Source organism: Aotus nancymaae, unplaced genomic scaffold (assembly GCF_030222135.1).
Source record: "Aotus nancymaae isolate 86718 unplaced genomic scaffold, 86718_ANA_hifiasm-v0.15.2.pri h1tg000029l, whole genome shotgun sequence".
NCBI classification, from domain to species: domain Eukaryota; kingdom Metazoa; phylum Chordata; class Mammalia; order Primates; family Aotidae; genus Aotus; species Aotus nancymaae.
In genome coordinates this window covers 26,730,935-26,746,753 of record NW_026988442.1, presented here as the reverse complement: position 1 = coordinate 26,746,753, position 15,819 = coordinate 26,730,935, and the positions used below count along the sequence as shown (strand labels likewise).

The 15,819-nt window shown below is 47.0% G+C and overlaps 1 long non-coding RNA gene across 1 annotated transcript; it reads left to right on the top strand.

The window, feature by feature from the left end:
* Nucleotides 1-7,126: 7,126 nt before the first annotated feature.
* Nucleotides 7,127-15,383, top strand: LOC105727415 (uncharacterized). Its single transcript, XR_001109767.2, has 3 exons — nucleotides 7,127-7,290; nucleotides 12,473-12,568; nucleotides 15,241-15,383. It is a non-coding gene; the product is annotated as an uncharacterized LOC105727415 (long non-coding RNA).
* The last annotated feature ends 436 nt before the right edge of the window (nucleotides 15,384-15,819 follow it).

Sequence of the window (15,819 nt, the reverse complement as noted above, 5' to 3'; positions counted from 1 at the left end):
AGACAGGGTTTCACAATGTTGGACCAGGCTGGTCTTGAACTCCTGATCTCCAGTGATCCGCCCACCTAGGCCTCCTAAAGTACTGGGATTACAGGCGTGAGCCACCGTGTCCGGCCATATACAGGGAGTTTTAATTCTTGTGCAGTAGATAACACAAAACACAAAAGAAAATTATAAAACATAATTTTATAAAATAATATAATGTCATATACTAACATGACAATATATACTACATGATCATGCTACTATTAAGTCTATGGGCAAAATGATTGGCCTTGGCCAGTCATGGTTTTCTAGACCCAAACCTCTTGCTGCTTGAAGGTCCTATTTTCTTTCTTTTTCCTTTTTCTTTTCTTTTCTTTTTTTTTTTTTTTTTTGAGACAGAGTTTCGCTCTTGTTATCCAGGCTGGAGTGCAATATCGAGATCTCAGCTCACTGCAACCTCCACCTCCCAGGTTCAAGCGATTTTCCTGCCTCAGCCTCCCAAGTAGCTAGGATTACAGGTATATGGCACCACACCCGGCTAAGTTTGTATTTTTAGTAGAGACGGGGTTTCTCCATGTTGGTCACATCGGTCTCGAACTCCCAACCTCAGGTGATCTGCTCGCCTTGGCCTCCCAAAGTGCTGGGATTACAGGAGTAAGCCACCGCTCCGACCTCAAGGCCCTACTTTCTAAGGCAAATTCAGTTGAGAAATATGAGTATAGATAGCCCTGCTTACAAGATCAAACATCCAGTTGCTTAGAGCAGCCTTTGGATTATGCTTCAGGATGTGACTGTGGATTAAAAGCTCCAGGGAAGGTGAAGTTTCCATGTCAGGCCATTAGCACTTGTTAGCACTCTCCCTTTTTATGAAAGTGGCCAGGGAATGGCTTACTAATTCCCTCTTTCATTAAGTCTGATCATCACCATTAATTAACATGGCTGCTATGGAAATGTAACTGGAGCATTTAAGGGAAGGCTTTGAGGCTGGAAGCCCTAGTGGCTAAGAATGCACAGCCATTGCTCTAAGATGACAGATGTTACTTCCAGGAGGGAACTAGTTTGGAAGTGGGGAAGGTTACACCAGGACTCTCCATTCTGTTACGTTGAAAGGTATCAACATACGTCTAGGGCTGTTGCTTATTGCTTAATATATTACATTTTTCTCCAGGCTATTTAGCTCTTGACATTTAAAATTAGTTTACTTTGCTCTTTTGCCTGGAAAACAATTGTACCATCAGATCAATTTTTTTTGTATGTTTCGGAACCTGTTCCTCCCTCCTCCCCATCAATCCCATCAATACCACCCATGGTATTATTTAGGCCTTAATTGATGTTGGAATTTTAAGTGTCCTAATAAGAAACAACCCCCTCCAACACCAGAATTCAGAATAGATTGACAGACAAATGCTTGTCTCAGAGAGAGAACTAATGATCACCCTTATCCCCAACAATGCTGGCTGGAGAATATGGCTCTTGCTGTGTGGACAAGCGAGCTTGCAAGCATTCCACCCCAAATGCAACTCACTTTGTTCATCAGTTAGGGTCATGGACAGATAAGCTCCAAATCTTGATGGCTGGATACAATAGCTTAGTTCTTGCTCCTATAAATTTCACAGTAGGAGTTCCTGGTCCATGGAGCTCCTCCTCCATCAGGTACAGGTTCAGGGATCCATGTTCCTGAACCCCTATCTTGTGGCTCCACTGTTCTTAACACTTGGCTTCCAAGGATGCTCACCTGTACCGAGCCAGAAAGTGTGTCAGCCAGCGGCAACTCTGGAGAGAGAGTGTTATGAACAGACAGAGGGAAGTACAGGTGCAAAGTGTGGGTGGAATAGCAAAAGTGACTGGAGAATTGCTTGAACCCAGGAGGCAGAGGCTGCAGTGAACCAGGATCGCACCACTTCACTCCAGCCTGGATGAAAGAGTGAGACTCTGTCTCAAAAATAAAACATTTAAATTTAAAATTAATAAAAATAAAAATAAATAAATAAACCTCTGAAAGTCAGGCATGGTGGCACATACCTGGAGTTCCAACTACTCCAGAGACTGAGGTGGGAAGATTGTTTGAAGCAAGGAGTTCACGACCAGCCTAAGCAACATAGCAAGATTCTGTCTGTAAAAGAAAAAAGAGGCCAAGCTCGGTGGCGCATGCCTGTAATCCCAGCACTTTGGGAGGCCAAGGTGGGTGGATCCCTTGAGGCCAGGAGTTCCAGACAAGCCTGGCTAACATGGTGAAACCCTGTCTCTACTAAAATTACAAAAATTAGCCAGGTATGGTGGTGCACACCTGTAATCCCTGCTACTCGGGAGGCTAAGGCAGAGAATCAGTTGAACCTGGGTGGTGGAGGCTGTTGCATGGAGTCTCTGTCCCTGGTCAGTTTCTGCAGAAAGTCAACCCAAGACACCACTTTTCTGAAGTTTCCACCTGCTACTCCAGCTGGGGGCTGACAGTAGGAGACAGAGAGAGGCTGCGGAGTCGAAGGAGGCTGGACTTTCCCAGCTGAAAAGGAGATGCCTGCAGCATACAGGACCTCTCAGAGGTTGAGAAGCCCGAGTCATTTCTGTTTTTTGAAGTCTTACTTAATGAAAAAGAAAAAAGCAGAAAAACCAAATAGGGCTATCAATACTGTGGTTGATTTTCAAAGCTCCATCCTGTTGGAGGAGATGTGCATTTCTCAGTGGGAGGCCCTCTCTGGAGGGGAAGCCTGGGCCCTGTGATAAGTCCCAAGATCCTTTTTTTTTTCATGTTATTTTTTTTGAGACAGGATCTTGCTCTGTTACCTAGGTTGGAGTACAGTGATGTGATCACAGCTCACTGCTGCCTCAATTTCCCAGGCTCAAGCAATCCTCTGGCCTCAGCCTCTGAGTAGCTGAGACCACAGGTGTGCACCATGACACCCGGCTAAATTTTTTTTTTTTTTAAGAAGTGGAGGTTTTGGGCAGGGCACAGTGGCTCATGCCTGTAATGCCAGCACTTTAGGAGGCTGAGGTGGGCAGATCACCTGAGGTCAGGAGTTCAAGACCAGCCTGGCCAACATGGTGAAACCCCATCTCTACTAAAAGTACAAAAATTAGCTGGGCATGGTAGCAGCTGCCTGGAATCTCAGCTACTCTGGAGGCTGAGGCAGGAGAATTGCTTGAACCCAGGAGGTGGAGGTTGCAGTGAGCTGAGCTTGCTCCACTGCCCTCCAGCCTGGACGACAGAGTGAGACCCGTCTCAAAAAAAAAAAAAATTGTGAAAAAATGGAGGTTTTGCCAAGTTGCCCAGGCTGGTCTCGAACTCCTGGGCTCAAGTGATTTTCCCATCTCAGCCTTCCAAAGTGCTGGGATTACAGGCATGAGCCACTGCCCTCCCAGCCTCGAAATCCTATTTCTAGTCCCTTTGTGCAGAGAGGGAGTGCTCAGAGCTTCTGCAGTGGAGCAGGGGGACAGGGAAGATGAGGGTGCTGGAAATAATTCCTCCTCCTCTCTGCTTGCCCTTCCGTGAACTCCTTTCCTCTCCTAGGCCCCCTCTCTTTGAGCGTCTTAACCTGATTCTGCAGCATAATGTAGTTAGGCTCTTCCTGCCCCAGGTCTCCCAGCATGCATCGTTCCTGAAACTGACAGAAGGAAGGAAGAGCCTGTCTGTGGCACAGGGCCGCCACACACACAATGCTGGCTCTATCCAGACGAGCAAAGCCATCTGGTTTGAGTGGCCTTCTTCGTCAGGAAGCACCCCATTCCCTACATCTCATAATGTAAGGGGACATTTTAACCTGCCTGTAAGATGCTGGTGAACTCAAATTTGAGAAAGCTAGTTTGCTGCTGTGTTCCCAGCTGCGTCTGGAACAGCCCTTCTCTTCAGGTGATGACAGACAGTGGTAGTTTGGCTTTATGGCTCTGGTATAAGAACTGCTTAAATTGATGCCTGCTTTCACCCCAGCACCGCCTTCCTTTTGAGCCCCTACTATGTGGGGACAATTTGCATATTAAGAAAGATGTAGTCCGGGTGCAGTAGCTCAGACCTGTAATCCTACCACTTTGGGAGGCAGAGGCAGGAGGATTGCTTGAGGCCAGGAGTTCAAGACCAGCCTAGGCAACATAGTGAGACCCCGTCTCTATTAAAAATTTAAAAATTAGCCAGTTGTAGCCGGGGACAGTGGCTCATGCATGTAAACTCAGCGCCTTGGGAGGCTGAGGTAGGCAGATTACCTGAGGTCAGGAGTTTGAAACCAGCCTGGCCAACATGGTGAAACCCCATCTCTACTTAAAATACAAAAAAAAAAAAAAAAAAAAGCCAGGCGCAGCGGCTCACACCTGTAATTCCAGCACTTTGGGAGGTGAGGCAAGTGGATCACGAGGTCAGGAGATTGAGACCATCCTGGCTAACATGGTGAAACCCCGTCTCTACTAAAAATATAAAAAATTAGCCAGGCGTGGTGGCACAAGCCTGTGGTCCCAGCTACACGGGAGGGTGAGGCAAAAGAATCACTTGAACCTGGGATGCAGAGGTTGCGGTGAGCCGAGATGCGCCATTGCACTCCAGCCTGGGTAACGAATGAAACTCCGTCTCAAAAAAAAAAAAAAAAGAAAAGAAAAAAAATCACTCTATTTTTAAAATTTAAAAATAAATAATAATAAAAAAAATTAGCCGGGCATGGTGGCAGGCATCTTTAATCCCAGCTACTCAGGAGGCTGAGGCAGGATAATCGCTTGAACCCAGGAGGCAGAAGATGCAGTGAGCCAAGATCGCACCATTGCACTCCAGCCTGGGTGACAGAGCAAGACCTAGTCTCAAAAACACAAAAAATTAGCCAATTGTGGGGGCACATGCCTGTGGTCCCTGCTACTCAGGAGGCTGAGGTGGGAGGATTGCTTGAGCCCAGAAGGTTGAGGCTTCAGTGAGCCATGATCACACAACTACACTCCAGCCTGGGCGACAGAGGGAGATCCTGCCTCAAAAAAAGAAAGAAAAGAAAAGAAGGAAGGAAGGGGAGCCAGGTACGGTGGCTCACGCTTGTAATCCCAGCACTTTGGGAGGCTGAGGTGAGCGGATCACCTGATGTCAGGAGTTCGAGACCAGCCTGAGCAACATGGTGAAACCCTGTCTTTAAAAAAAAATTAGAAAAAGGAAGGGAGGGAGGGAGGGAGCTGCTAGCATTTAACAGTGCAGGGGCTGAGGGCAGGCTGGCCAATGAGAAAATTATCTGTGAAGAAAGAAGGGAGAGATTCTTGGTCCCATCTGACGGTCTCAGGACTAAGGGAGGGAGGATGCTGGGAATTATATGGAAAGAACACCTTGAATTAGAAACATTTTATTTCCTGGATTCTTTTTTTTTTTTTTTTTTTTTTTTTTTTTTTTTTTTGAGACAGAGTTTTGCTCTTGTTACCCAGGCTGGAGTGCAATGGCGCGATCTCGGCTCACCGCAACCTCCGCCTTCTGGGTTCAGGCAATTCTCCTGCCTCAGCCTCCTGAGTAGCTGGGACTACAGGCAAGCGCCACCATGCCCAGCTAATTTTTTGTATTTTTAGTAGAGACGGGGTTTCACCATGTTGACCAGGATGGTCTCGATCTCTTGACCTCGTGATCCACCCGCCTCGGCCTCCCAAAGTGCTGGATTACAGGCGTGAGCCACCGCACCCGGCTATTTCCTGGATTTTCACAGCAAGTATGCGTTACAAAAAAATGTAGGTGGCCGGGCGCGGTGGCTCAAGCCTGTAATCCCAGCACTTTGGGAGGCCGAGGCGGGTGGATCACGAGGTCAAGAGATCGAGACCATCCTGGTCAACATGGTGAAACCCCGTCTCCACTAAAAATACAAAAAATTAGCTGGGCATGGTGGCGCGTGCCTGTAATCCCAGCTACTCAGGCGGCTGAGGCAGGAGAATTGCCTGAACCCAGGAGGCGGAGGTTGCGGTGAGCTGAGATCGTGCCATTGCACTCCAGCTGGGTAACAAGAGCGAAACTCCGTCTCAAAAAAGAAAAAAAAAAAAGTAGGTGATTATTCTTGCTGTTATAAGAATTGGAGTTCACAATAAAATGAAGCCAAACTGCCTCTTTAACCTCCACGAAAACTGTCATCAATTACTGTAGGGATTTTCTGCTTTTCTTAATCACTATGTCTTTCCTTTCCTAGGGGCATGAAATGATGGCTGCCGAGGCAATGCAGTGAGTGCAATGTACATTGCAATGTTACTGTGCCAGAACCATAAAGGATTTGATTTTTCCTTGGAAAGGTATTAATTATTGTAGCATGAATCATCATTTTCTCTAACTTTTGCCTAATATTTTGGGAGGCTATTTTGTACTTTTCTAAATGTTTGCATTCATTTTCCTATTTGATCCCTACTGCAAATTGGGAGAAAGACTAGCCAGTACCTTAAATGATTCAGCATTGCACTCCAGCCTGGGGAAAAAATAAAAAAAAAAATTTATTTAAGAAGTAGCTCTCCAGAGCAGGGAAATGCCTGTTTCAGCATTCTACAGCCTATGTCTGAAGCACAAGCAAGGTTATTCTCTATATCCCTTTTTTTTTTTTTTTTTTTTTGAGACAGGGTTTCGCTCTGTCACCCAAGCTAAAGTGCAGTGACGAAGTCATGGCTCACTGCAGCCTCAAGTTCTTGGACTCAAGCAATCCTCCCACTTCAGGCTTCCAAGTAGCTGGGACTACAGGCCCATGACACTACACCTGGCTAATTTATTTTTTGTAGAGATGGGTCTCACTGTGTTGCTCAGGCTGACCTCAAACTTCTGGGCTCAAGGGATCCTCCCACCTCCGCCTCCCATAGTGCAATTCCTTATTAATAGGCAGCTGTGCCACTTCTCATCTTTTGCCTGCTCTACCAAAGCTGTGAAGAATAACCTTGCTGTCACAGTGAAAAGTGGGTAAAGGGTGCTCTAGGTAGAAGGAAGGATGTGTACAGAGGGCCTGCCGTGGACACCTGTTGTTTTTCCTGCCTGCAGCTCTTTTCCTTCTTGATTGCCAGTGTTCATGTTTCAGACAGGGGCAGATTCCCCGTCAAGTGCCGGTGGGAGGGTGTGAGGCCCGAGACCCAAGGCTGACTGATCAGTGAAGCGATTGGTTCGGGGAGGGTTGCGTCACCGCAGCTAATTCAATGAGCGTGATCCACAGGACCTTTTACTAGAGCAATAAGGAGGAAATGGGAGTCCTCTTTCCACCTGGTGGCTAATTAGGCTGCAAGCTTAGAACCATCCTTCCATCCTTTTAGGTAAGACTGAAAATGACGAGAATGCAGTGGAGACTGGGGCAGCCAGGGGAGACCAAAGCCGTCTACGCCTGAATCCGTTTTCTTGGGACTTTTCAGGTACATGAGCCAATACGCTCTAAACGCTTAGGCCAGTTCGAATCAGGTTTCTGTCGCTTGAAACTGAAAGAGTTCTGACTGACCCACTACAAGGCCGGAAAGGGCTTGGTGCAACTTGGAGGAAGTGAAAGAAGGCACAGGGACCAAGGGGAAGGGCGGCCCCAGAAAACTGGCTACAGGCCCCGCCACGGAGGGCCTTGTAGGCCACCATGAGCATTTTGGTTTTTTTTGCGGGGGGACGATGTCTCACTCTTGTCCCCCAGGCTGGAGTGCAATGGCGTGATCTCGGCTCACTACAACCTCCGCCTCCGGGAAGGAGCTGGGATTACAGGCGCTCCCACCACACCCAGCTAATTTTTGCATTACTAGTAGAGAAGGGATTTCACCATGTTGGCCAGGCTAATGTCGAACTCCTGACCTCAGGTGATCCACCCGCCTCAGCCTCCCAAGGTGCTGGGATTACAAGTGTGAACTTGTAATGCTCAGCCGAGCATTCTCGTTTTTAACTCAGTGAACTGGGAAGCCATGGTCTGGTCTGAAGCAGGAAAGTCACATGAAAATGGCTTCTTCAGGGACAGGAGGCATTGAAATGTGGTTATTAGCTTATGAGAGCCAACAAATATTCGAGCTTTCAGTGTGTTGGGTTGAAATTCTGCTGCTATAGGCACCAGCTGCTGGGACTTTTGTGTCCAAACACCTGCAGTGATCTCTCTTTGGATATGAGCCATCAGAGAGAAGGCAGAAAAATACAAAAGTATTTCACGGATAATAGCTACAGGAAATTACTGATCCCATTCCTGTTTTTTTGTTTTAAAGGACAGAACTGTGTGTGTCTGTATTGATTATTGTATTGATTAGAACTATTACACCAGGCTGGGTGGGGTAGCTCACGCCTGTAATCCCAGCACTTTGGGAGGCCGAGGTGGGTGAATCACTTGAGGCCATGAGTTTGAGACCAGCTTGACCAACACGGTGAAACTCCATCTCTTATTTTAAAAAAAAAAAGAACTATTACACCAAACTGGTAACAGAGACTGCAATAGAAAAGTAGGCTTTCTTCTTTGTACATTTCTCTTTTTTTTGAGACAAAGTTCTGCTCTGTTGCCCAGGCTGGAGTGCAGCAGTGTGATCTCAGCTCGCTGCAACCTCCACCTCCCAGGTTCAAGCAATTCGCCTGCCTCAGCATCCTAAGTAGCTGGGATTGATTACAGGTGCGTGCCACCATGCCTGACTGATTTTTGTATTTTTATTAGAGACAGGGTTTCACCATGTTGGTCAGGTGGGTCTCAAACTCCTGACCTCAGGTGATCGACCTGCCTCAACCTCCCAAAGTGCTGGGATTACAAGTGTGAGCCACTGTACCGGCCATCTGTTAAAATTTTTAAAACATATACTTTTTTCCCTTTCCATAATGTAGATCCTATACTATAGAGCAGAGGTTAGAAACTTTCTCCGTAAAGGGTGCCAGAGAGTAAATATTTTAGGCTTTGTGGGCCATGCAGTCTCTGAATGACTCCATTCAGCCGGGGTAGTGCAAAAGCAGCTACAGACATTATGTAAATGAATGAGTTTGCCGTGTTCCAGTAAAGCTTTGTTTACAAAACAGGTGCCAGACTGGGTTTGGTCTGTGGGCCTTGGTTTGCTGACCAGTGTTATAGAAAAGACAACATTTAAGGATATATAAGGTGGCCGGGCCTGGTGGCTCCTCACACCTGTAATCCTGCACTTTGGGACACCAAGGTAGTGGATCACTTGAACTCAGGAGTCTGAGACCAGCTTGGGCAACATGGTGAAACCCTCTCTCTACCAAAAATACCAAAAATTAGCCAGGTATCATGGTGCACATCTGTGTTACCAGCTACTTAGGAGGCAGAGGTGTGAAGATCACTTGAGCCAGGAAGGTGGAGGTTGCAGTGAGCTGAGATTGTGCCACTGCACTCCAGCCTGGATGACAGAGTGAGAACCCTGTCTCAAAAAAAAAAAGATATATAAGGTTATATTATAAGGCTATATTTACCAAGATGTTTACTACAGATTTTTTTTTTTTTTTTTTTTGAGACAGAGTCTCACTCTGTCACCTAGGCTGAAGTACAGTGGCACGGTCTTGGATCACTGTAGCCTCTGCCTCCTGGATTCAAGCGATTCTCCTGCCTCAGCCTCCTGAGTAGCTGGTACTACAGGCACATGCCACCATGCCCTGCTAATTTTTGTATTTTTAGTAGAGACAGGGTTTCACCATGTTGGCCAGGCTGGCTCAATCACTTGACCTTGCGATTTGCCTGCCTCAGCCTCCCAAAGTGCTGGGATTTGTAATCTCAGCTGATTTTTTTTTTTTTTTAGAGATGGAGTTTCACCATGTTGGTCAGGCTGGTCTTGAACTTCTGACCTCATGATCCACCCACCTCAGCCTCCCAAAGTGCTGGGATTACAGGCGTGAGCTACCGCACCTAGCCGCTGATTTTTTTTTAGCAGGATCTCTGTCTGTATGATTGATGGAGGCCTGGTGTTTTTCCCATTCAGCAACTATTCATCCCCAAATCCTGACAACAGCACCCTGATTTCCCTTCCCCACCTTCAGTCCCTGTGGAATGCATGGGTGGCTCAACTGCCTAGACTCAAGGGGACACACATGAGTGGTGTGTCTGAGCTGAATCGAACTGGCTCACTAGAGCTGATGGCACAGACAAAAGTTCTATAAACCAGTTGACACCACATTTCATTTGAAATTGGCAATGGTTTCAAGCCAATGGGGGCGTTTACACCATAGAAATCAGGAAATACTACAAATCAAAGTTTTTATTTTCTCAAAAAGACAGTTGTTAGACATTTATCAACACACCATTGCATGTAGCTCAGATCTGGTCAATCAGAGGACAGCAGCTTCCTGGCCATAGAGCAGGACTCGGCACAGAACCCAAGCCAGGCCATGCAAGTCGGCTCAGGTGTTAGAAAAGCTGTTCTAGGCCGGCCGCAGTGACTCATGCCTATAATCCCAGCACTTTGGGAGGCCGAGGTGGGCAGATCACGGGGTCAGGAGATGGAGACCATCCTGGCCTGCATGGTGAAACCCTGTCTCTACTAAAATACAAAAATTAGCTTGGCTTAGTGGCATGCATCTGTAATCCAGTTACTCAGGAGACTGAGGCGGGAGAATCCCTAGAACCCAGGAGGTGGGGGTTGCAGTGAGCCAAGATTGTGCCACTGTACTCCAGCCTGGCAACAGAGTGAGATCCATCTCAAAAAACAAAAAAGAAAAGGTGTTCTATTCTACTGAGGACTGGGAGGATTAAGCCCGCAGTTGTGAGAAACCACTTAGAGAGGATATAAAGTGTAAGGAACTAAAAGAATATGAAAGTTCAAGTCCTGTTGACATTATTTGAGGCCCTTGATTCAGCATTGCCTAAAACTAGAATGTCCCCTGTGCTACAAGCCAATACATGTGCTACATTCTCTTTGTAGCATATGTTGTTGTGCCCTATAGCAAATCCCCTTGGGCTGCTTCTGAGATCAGCTACACCTATGATGGACAGGCTGACAGCTCCCACCTCATGCACCTGTATCTCTTCTTTTTTTTTTTTGAGACAGAGTCTCACTCTATCACCCAAGCTAAACTGTAGTGCTGTGATCTAAGCTCCCTGCAACCTCCACCTCCTATGCTCAGGTGATCCCCCCATCCCAGCCTCTTTTTTTTTTTTTTTTTTTGAGATGGAGTCTCACTGTGTTGCACAGGCTGGAATGCAGTGATGCAGTCTCGGCTCACCCCCAACTCTGCCTCCCGGGTTCAAGTGATTCTCCTGCCTCAGCCTCCCAAGTAGCTGGGACTACAGATACAAGCCACCACACCTGGCTAATTTTTATATTTTTGTAGAGACGGGGTTTCACCAGGTTGGCCAGTCTGGTCTTGAACTCCTGACCTCAAGTAATCTACACGCCCTGGCCTCCCAAAGTGCTAGGTTTGCAGGCATGAGCCACCGTACCTGGCTTTTTTTTTCTCTTGAGACAAAGTCTTGCTCTGTTGTCCAGGTTGTGTACAGTGGCACGATCACAGCTCACTACAGCCTCCACCTCCTGGACTCAAGCAATCTTCTCACTTCAGCCTCCTGAGTTGCTGGGACCACAGGTGCACGTCACCACCCCTGGCTTTTTTTTTTTTTCCCTGGTAGAGACAGAGTCTCTTTATGTTGCCCAGGCTGAACACCTGTGTGTCTCTTAACCTAAGAGCTATCTCTACACAGAATGCAAGATAGCTCCCCAAAAAGTGTTAGGGACCTAAAGCCACTAGAGGCCTTTTTTTTTTTTTTTTTGAGACAGAATCTCACTCTGTCACCTAGGCTGGAGTGCAATGGCATGATCTCAGCTCCCTGCAACCTCCACCTCCTGGGTTCAAGCGATTCTCCTGCCTCAGCCTCCTGAGTAGCTGGGATTACAGGCACACACCACCATGCTCAGCTAACTTTTTTTTTTTGAGATGGAGTCCAGCTCTGTTGCCCAGGCTGGAGTGCAATGGCGTGATGTCGTCTCACTGCAACCTCTGCCTCCCGGGTTCAAGCGATTCTCCTACCTCAACCTCCCAAATAGCTGGGATTACAGGTGCTTGCCAACGTGCTCAGCTAATTTTTGTATTTTTAGTAGAGACGGAGTTTCACTGTCTTGGCCAGGCTGGTCTCGAACTCCTGACCTCGTGATCCACCTGCCTCAGACTCCCAAAGTGCTGAGATTACAGGCGTAAGCCACCACACCTGGCCACCAAAGGCTATTCTTAACCAGCCGCAGTAGAGCAGAACACCTTTTCTAATACCTGAGCTGATTTTCAGGAGCCAACGGATAAGTACCCTGGCTTCTCAGTCCCCTGGAGGGAAAATTCTGAGTTGGGTTTTGTTTTTCTTTTTTTCCTACCTGCATCAAAAGAGGAATGCAGAAAATATGTCCATCCTATATTCTATCATTCAGGAATTTTTTTTAAGACTGGATGAGGCTCTCTAACCCAGATGCATACGAGCTTTTGAGGCTGAGAGCTTAGTGAAACTAAGCCTTGTATCCCACAAAATTCTGATGCTCATGCAAGAAATGTCCAACCTAGAGAGGATACTCTGTCCATGGACTGATTTGCCCAGGAATAAATTCAGGCTGAAAATAGCAAACTAAAGTTAGCCGAGATGTTCTGCCTTGTGGCCTCCTTCAGGAACATCCTGTCCAGAGGAAAGGATATTTAAGGAGAAAGGAAGCAGCACACGTTCAACTCAGCCAAGGAACAGAGGAAGGACATTCCAAGAGCAAAGTAAGACTCCGGTCTGTGTTCCAACCAGAGGTGGCGGGGTAAACAACCACAAAACACCTACTGTGTGCATGTATTCATGTATTTTACAGATCATTCTCTTCTCTCACTTTATCCTTTATGTTTTTAATTTTCTCTCTGTCTTTATTTTTCTCTCTGTTCACTTACACATTAGTTTTATACATCTGTTTTGTTTTGTTTTTGTTTGTTTGTTTTGAGACAGTCTTGCTCTGTCGCCCAGGCTGGAGTGCAATGGTGCAATCTCGGCTCACTGCAACCTCCGCCTCTCAGGTTCAAGTGATTCTCCTGTCTCAGCCTCCCAAGTAGCTGGGATTACAGGTGGCTGCCACCACACCCGGCCAATTTTTGTATTTTTAGTAGAGATAGGGTTTCACCATGTTGTCCAGGCTGGTTTCCAACTCCTGACCTCAAGTGATCTGCCCATCTCAGCCTCCCACAGTGCTGGGATTATAGACGTGAGCCACTGTGCCCAGCTTACTGATCTGATCTTAGAAGCACAGTTGGTCAGCTGGGCGCAGTGGCTCACGCCTGTAATCCCAGGACTTTGGGAGGCCGAGGCGGGTGGATTCCCGGAGGTCGGGAGCTTGAGACCAGTCTGACCAACATGATGAAACCCCATCTCAAAAATAAAAAGAAGCACAGTTGGTCAGTGCATTTGGCTACAGTGGTTTGGGGTTTGTATTAGGAGACTCACTTGTAAGAAATATCAGGCATATCCTAAACTAGCCTGAACAAAATGTTTGAAGGATATCAGGTGAACTTGAACCTAGGGGCTCAACACGCTGGTATCCATTTCTCTATCATCTCTCGGCTCTTCTCCAAGTTGGCTTTCCTCTCCTGTAGCTTTGTCTACATGCTGGTTCTGGGGTTACTTCTCACCAGCGCAGCAACTCCAGTGGAAAGGGAAAATAGCTCCAGATAGTTCCAGGAACAATCTGAGGAAGGCTTCATTGGCTCAATCTGAGTTACCATAAGCCAATCAGTTAGCCAGGAAGAGATAATGGTTCTTTTTTTTTTTTTTTCCTGGGAGATGGAGTTTTGCTCTTATTGCCCAGGCTGGAGTGCAGTGGCGCAATGTCGGCTCACTGAAGCCTCCACCTCCCAGGTTCAAGTGAGTCTCCTGTCTCAGCCACCTGAGTAGCTGGGACTACACACCACACCCAGCTACTTTTTTCCTTTTCTTTTTTTTTTTTTTTTTTTGTATTTTTAGTAGGAACAGGGTTTCATCATGTTAGTCAGGCTGGTCTTGAACTCCTGAGCTCAAGAGATCCTCTTGCCTCAGCCTCCCAAAGTGCTGGGATTACAGGCGTGAGCCACCGTACCTGGCCAAACCATTTTAAAGTATACAATTCAGTTGCCTTTTTCTCAACAGTGAATTTTACTTATTTCTTTCTTTTGACAGAGACAGGGTCCCCCTATGTTGCCCAGGCTGCTCGAAATCCTGGCCTCAAGCGATCCTCCTGCCTCAGCCTCCCAAAGTGCTGGGATTATAGGCGTGAGCCTCACTGCATCTGGCCTGTTCCAGTAACATTTGTTGAAAAACAAAATTGCTTTTCTTCAGTGAATTAACCTGGTGCCTTTGTTAAAGATAAATTGGCCACATATGTGTCAGTCTCACTTGGACTTTCTATTCTCTTCCACTAACCTATTTGTCTATCCTTTCTTTCTTTCTTTCTTTTTTTTTTTTTTGAGACAAAGTCTAACTCTGTCCCCCAGGCTGGAGTGCAGTAGAGCAATCTCAGCTCACTACAACCTCCACCCCCTGGGTTCAAGCAATTCTCCTGCCTCAGCCTCCTGAGTAGCTGGGATTACAGGCATGTGCCACCACTCCCTGCTAATTTTTTTTTTGTATTTTTGGTAGAGACAGGGTTTCACTATATTGGCCAGGCTGGTCTCGAACTCCTGAACTTGTGATCCACCCACCTCAGCCTCCCAAAGTTCTGGGATAACAGCCATATGCCATTGCGCCCAGCCCAAGAGGTGGTCTTTCCCTGTTGCCCAGGCTGGAGTGCAGTGTTAGAATCATAGCTCACTGCAGCCTTGACCTCTTGTGCTCAAGGGATCCTCCTGCCTCAGCCTCTTGAGTAGTTGGGACCACAGGTACATGCCACCACACCCAGCTAATTTTTGGTAGAGATAGTGTCTTGCTATCATGCCCAGGCTGGTCTTGAACTCCTGGGCTCAAGCAATCCTCCTGCTTCAGCCTCCCAAAGTGCTGGGATTACAGGCATAAACCATCATGCCTGACATATCCTTCTGTTACCTTTTGACATATGTAAATTGTCCATGGATGCCCAATCATACAACACAATAGCCCTTGTTCATACAAGTATTTTCTGAGTCTAATCTGTGTCAGTCAATGGGCATACAGTGATGCTCAGGACCCAGCTCCTTCCCTGGCCTCATGGAGCTTGTGGTAGTGAATATCCGCTGGTTTTGCCCACTCAAAATCCTCTGCACTTCAAGCAACAACTTCCCCCCTCTCCCCGGGGAAGCCACTGCCCATCTATTCTCACCCCACATGTTCAGAGAAGGCTGACCTCAACATTCCCATCAAAAGGCGGAGGCCTGATCCAGGTTTGGCCAGTGAGCAACAGCACTGTTGCTTATTGAGTGACATTTTTCTTTCTTTTTTTTCTTTTTCTCGCTGGGAGAACCTCGACCAGGACCAATCCAGGCTGCAGATCCTCCCTCAGTGACATTTTTCTAGACCTACCAAGAAGATGTGGTTTTCTATACTCTGTGGCTTTTGAAGTTGAGGAGCTACAGGGGTACTATTGCCTGAGAGTCTCCTCCTGAGAAGACAACATGGAAGATATCAGGGTCTCCAGGTGCAGATCAGTGAGTACTTACCCTGTGGCCATCATTCCGGCTGTGCCTGAAGCTCATGAAACTCCTGGGACTTCCAATTCTATGAGTCAATAAATTTTGTTATAATTATAATTCTGTTTAACTTTTTACTTTTTTGGGAGGAGGGGATGGAGTCTCACTCTGTTGCCCAGGCTGGAGTACAGTGGGGAGATCTTGGCTCACTGCAACCTCTGCCTCCCAGGTTCAAGTCATTCTCCCTGCCTCAGCCTCCCTAGTAGCTGGGATTACATACACCCCCCACCATGCCTGGCTAACTTTTGTATTTTTAGTAGAGATGGGGTTTCGCCATGTTGGCCAGGCTGGTCTTGAACTCCTGACCTCAGGTGATCCACCGTCTTTGGCCTCCCAAAGTGCTGGGATTA